Source organism: Hibiscus syriacus, unplaced genomic scaffold (genome assembly GCF_006381635.1).
Source record: "Hibiscus syriacus cultivar Baekdansim isolate YM2019G1 unplaced genomic scaffold, ASM638163v2 tig00110160_pilon, whole genome shotgun sequence".
NCBI classification, from domain to species: Eukaryota; Viridiplantae; Streptophyta; class Magnoliopsida; order Malvales; family Malvaceae; genus Hibiscus; species Hibiscus syriacus.
The window spans coordinates 4,379,086-4,385,085 of NW_024062608.1; positions in this window are offsets into that span (position 1 = coordinate 4,379,086).

Sequence of the window (6,000 nt, forward strand, 5' to 3'; positions counted from 1 at the left end):
GTGAGAGAATTGAGAATTGTAGGTAAAAGTTATTTGTAGTAATATTAAAGTGACAAATTTAGTAAGGCACAGTGCTCAAGTAAATTAGATATGTTGGAGATGTTCCATTCAGATTTAGGGAATTGAATTCTTTGTTAACCTAATAGAGTTATTCTTCAAGGGATTAGAAGTAATATTGGAGATGGACTAGTTATATAGTTAGTATGCAAATGATAATTGTAAATTAGGAAGAGGTACAATTAATCAACTTATATGGATTGGAAATATCAATGTTGAAGGATATATGTTATAAGGAAAATATTAAAAGAGCAAGTGATAGGAGTATGTTTTGGAAGAGTTTGGAATTATATATATCTGTGATAAGTTTATAAGACAAAGATAAATGAAATGTTTGAATTTGAATCAAGAAAAAAAAAGAAAGAAATAAGGTTTAATAAGTTAAGGAGATAAAGGATGAGTTATTTTGATTAGAAAGAACATATATGTGGATGATTTGATGAAGGTTTACATTTTTCTTTAGAGAAGTGGGTTGAATAAAAAAATAATTTGAGAATGAATGTATTAAAGTTAAAGGATTTATATGTTTGATGGAAGTTAAAGATTTAACAGAAAAGTTTGAGATGAAAAGGGATAAATATATTTTGACTGAATAAGAATTTTACAAGGGATAAGGCTATGCAAGTAATGTTAAATATCATGATTATGAAAATACGATATGGAAGGTTATTTAAAGATAAATATAAGTGTTATGAAAGTATGAAGGATATAATATAGTTTGGTTATGTATAAGAAGATATTGATTATAACAGGATAAGTGGATAAAGAAATGAAAAGAATTGAGTTTAAAGGATCAGATATGAGAGAGACTATATGGAAGGGTAGATGATAAGTTCGATATAGAAGTGAAGGAAAATGCGCAAGGTGATATGAAAAGATTGTTTGATTTTGTAAAATATATGTTTAATCACATTTGAAGAAGATTCAAGATTATATTATTGGTTAAATGATAATGAAATAAAAGGTTGGTTACTGTCTACGGGATGAGTAACATTATATGGATTTTATGAAGGTCAAAGGAAAATGTAAAAAAATTGAAAGAGTGGAAAAGATAGATAAAGATTGGATTCTTTGGAATTGAAGGCAAATCACTGATTATAAATTACGAAGGAATAAGTTGAAAAAGCAACATTAGAACATTATAAGATATATTCTTATTCTTATTAAGATGTATAGTGAAAAATTCGAGGACAAATTTTTCTTTAAAGGAGGAGAGAATTGTAACATCCTCAATACTGGTTAGTGACCAAATTATAATATTTCAGGATTTGGTGATTAAAATGGAATAGTTGAAAAAATTCAATGATTTATTTGGAAATATTACCTTAAATATGCTAGTAATTATAAAAGGTATTAAAGGGCAAAATGATCATTTGGTAAGGATTTATACACGTGTGAAAGGAGAGATTTCTCCAGAGCTTTCTTCTTTCTTCTTTTCTTATTCTTCTTCCTTTCCTCCCGTGTTTCCATAGCAAAGGTAAGTTTTCTGATTAGTTGATTATTTGTTGATTTTAAGTATGGGTTTTGATCATTAGATGATAACTAAGTTTAAGGAAATCTTAAGTTCTCTTAAAATCAAAAGATAAAGGAGTTAGAGAAGATTAAAGATTTGGAGTTCTTGAGTGAAATCTTGAAATAGAGTTTATAATAAGAATTGAAAGTTAAATTTGACTTGTCATCAATCTAGTTAAGACATATGAAGTGTTAGAAGTGGAATTAAATCATGTTGCAAAGTTGGGATAATTCTTGAATCTCATAAGGAGGATAGGATTTTAGGGTTTAAGATGAAATAAATGAGTATAGATTAGTTTAAATAGGTGTATAAGAGTTAAGAATAGAAAAATGGATGAAATATGAAGAGTTAAGAGAATAAAGAAGGGATTTTCGTGCTCCAAGTATCATTCTGGGTTGTGTGCATCGATACATCTTCAATGTGCATCGATGCACTCTCAAATAATTAAACATCGAATGCATAAGGAGTGCATTGATGCACCTGGTTAGAATGCAAACATCGAATAGGATTTATGCACCGATGCATGGATAGTGCATCGATGCACCTGTCAAGGGATGCATTGATACATGGTGTAGTACATCGATGCATGCCTCCATTAAAAGATGAAAAAGACTTTCGTTTAGCCTATGAAGTGATAGCTTAGAATATATCAATTAGTATATTGATATGTATCAATGTGGTATTATTATGCAGATATAGAATGAAAGCTTGTTCCAGATCAATTGAAGAATTAGAATCAAATCAAAGCAAGAAAGGCTAATGTGAGTGAAATTTCATTGTACTTATGTTATAGAATAAGCATTGGCTTGCGATGAGCCAGTGACAGAGTTACTATGGTAATAAGTAACTCGTCAAATGTTATTTGATCTGTGAATTCTATGTATGCATGAGTATATGTGACATGATTTATATGATTCATATGATATATGATACTGAACTACATGAATATATGAGAATATTGTATCAGTGGAATGATAGGTTTGACATGTTATTTTATGTGATACGTGTTTACATGATCACAAGACATGAGTTATATGAAAGAGAAAGTATATGTGATACGTGAAAGTGAATCATATGTTTACATGAAAAGTGACATAAATTACATGAAAGTAAACTATGTGACTATATGCACATGTGATTTGTAACAGAAGAAAAGTAATATGTAATCATAAGAGCAATGAAAGTGTATAAGTGAAAATGCTCATGTTATGTATATTGAGAGCTAGAGGTATAGTTGGCATGCCAAGAGTCGAGGGTTTACCTATGTTCTAAGGAACATATGGATAGCTTACTTAGGTTCTTCGAAACCTATGGACAGTTACCGAGGATCTTTATGACCTCTGGATAGTTACCGAGGATCTTTATGACCTCTGGATAGGTCCTTCGGGATATTTATACGAGCTGTGGTGACAGCATAATGGTGCACAACCTCAATAGATTCACGTATCTACAGTTCTCGCATGTGTACCATGGGCTAATAAAGAGATAATATTAATAAACTAGATATGATGATATGTTTGTTTCCTTGTGAAATATTATGGGTGATATATAATGGTACGAATAGTAATTATAAGATTATATGATAAAAGGAATCAATAATAGTGATAAGAATAAAGATGATGATATAGTTGCTTGTGTGTATTTGATTTACGATAGGATATATGTTTTACATGACATGATATATATATGTTGTATGGTATACGTGAGTACATGTTATGGTATATGTGAATGAGTATAATTGATTGACATAATGAGATAATAACAAATCTATAAGATATATGATAGGGATATAAAAGATCATAGGAGTAGGAGATAAGAGATATGAATGATAATGACATATATGTATGTATGTACTTGTTATATGTAAAAGTATATGAGTTGTGTGAGATGATGGTAATAATTGTTTATATATGATTACTAGTTAAAGTCACATTATATGTTTATTGTTTCACTAAGTCTGTGACTTAGCGTGTAAGTGATTTACACGTAGGTACCAAGAATCGGGAAGAACAGAAATATGAGTGGCAAGAATAGCAGTACTGCTCGAAGATCATATCAGAAGTAAAGGATAAAGTATGTCTTTTGTCGTGTATAGTGTTGGCATGTAAGAAAAGTGTTAGTTACAAATGCTCTGATAAGTTTTGTCTTGTTTTGGTTAACTCGTGTACAGTAACAATGTTATTTTAATAAAGTTTTTAAATTTCCTTGGTTTTCGTCAAGAGTTAAAGTTTGAAAAGTCAATGTGACACCTTGGACTCGTATCCGGATCGGGTACGGGTTGAGAGTGTTACACCTATCCCGAAATCCCCAGTCAACGATGAGTATACCGTGTTAGCCGGAACTACCAGGCCACCTGTGGGGGGTATAAATACCCCCACCAAGCCACTGCCAATGGGAGTAGGATGGAACAGAAAACCAAATGGAGAACAACACCAAAACCATCATCGTTGAGCCACTGAAAAGACAGAGAACAATCGGCTCATAAGCGGTACCAAAACCTCATGAACGAACAGCAAACCGAGAACACAACAAAACAGCGAGAAAAATATCAAAGCACCAAAACCAATCGGTGAGGATAGAACCAAACACCACAAGCGTCAAACCATAAGCTAAACACAACGACTCAACAATAAGATCCAACCAAAATCCAACAATATCAGAAAATAAAAAATACAGTACACAACAGAGCAAAGCAAACCATACAAAAGGCCGTCGAAAACCATCATCAGAACACCGAAAACAAAAGGAAAGTCGTCGGGAAGATAGGTACCGAGCGGTTATTTTTTTAGATCTACGTTAATTTGGGTATATTTCGGAGATTTAGACGTTTGTTTTGGGGTCACGGGACTGGCATGGTTATTTTGAGGTAAAGTTACTTTTTTTGGCCACTGACGAGTTCAGAGAAGGGTGGCAGAATCTTCGGCCGAGGAATGAGAGGTTGAGAGAGTTCTTACTCTCTCTCTCTCTCTTCAATTTGGAAAGAAGAGGAAAAATGAAAGTGGTTGGGCCGTTTTGGTCTTGGAAACTTGTATATATATTAAAAGCAAAACTACTTCGTTTTAAGGCTCCCATACCTATGTTTTCAAGCCTTAAAAGGGATAATCTCCCTTTTGGTCCTTCTGGGTTTGTAAGATGTCGTTTAGGTTCAAAATAGAATGAAATATTTCTGTTTTTGAGCCCTTCAGGTTTCTATTTCTATGTCTTGGTCACTGATTTGGCATGAAAGTTTAGGTTTATTTATTGTTTAGTCCCCGATCTTTTATTATTATTATTATATTTGTTTTAACCTTTTTTTATTTATTTCATTTTTCTTATTAGTTTTTCAATTTTAATTTTTTATATTTTTTATTTTACTTTATATTTTTTTAATTTAACCTTTTGCTATTATTTTTTACTTTATTTCGTTTTTATTATTTTTATTTTTTCCTTTCATTTTATTTTTTCCTTTTTCTTTTATTTATCTACATTTTTTTAGTATTATTATTATATTAATATTTTTTCATTTTTTTATTTAACATATTTTTTCTGTCGTAATTCCAACTGACCAATGGTAAGTAATTCAGATCAAATTTTTTAAATTTAAATTTAAATTTAAATTTTCGCAATTAAAGACAACCAACAAATTAATTGGTATTGAAAGGACGATTCAAGGGTGTTAATCCTTCTTGGACCGTAATCGACTCCCGAACCCGACGTAATTATGGTAAAACGCAGATCAGGTAAGATAGTGTCCAATCTACCCAAATATCTTTTTAAATGATCGGTGGCGACTCCTAAGCATTTAATCCAAGTCAAAGCCCAATTTCGGGTCCAACTGAAAGACGACCGCAACAACTTGTGAGCGAGAAGACAAGAGAGCATTACCAACAGTTTGTACATTAAGAGGAATACCATTACCAATTAAAATGTTACCTGGTCCCCTATAATCAGAAGGATGAGCAATCTTGGTAACATCAGGAGTCACATGATGTGTGGCACCAGAATCAACCACACAGTGCTCGAGAGGTAGACGCCATATTAGCTTGAGGAGACGCAGTGGATCTTCCTTTACTAGCATTTGCACAGCATTCATATTAAACAGTTTCAGCCAAATTAGCATTGCCAATACCATATTTATAATGTGGAGTGTCACTATCATCACCAAGAAAGTCACGATTAAACTAATAACAACATTGTTGAACCAGATGACCAACCTTGTTGTAGAAATGACATTACACTCGTGGCGACCTCTACCACGTACACCAGATCGACCGCCTGAGGAACCATGATACGACTTGCGAGTAAAATCCTAAGAAGATCTAGAATCGGAGGTATGACGATTCGTAGTATGTGTAATATGAGAACTCATCGAAAGATTCTCTGCTGGAAAATCAAAGCCATCCGACTGAGTTTCAACATCAATCAACATGTTGCTAACAACATCAAGAGTG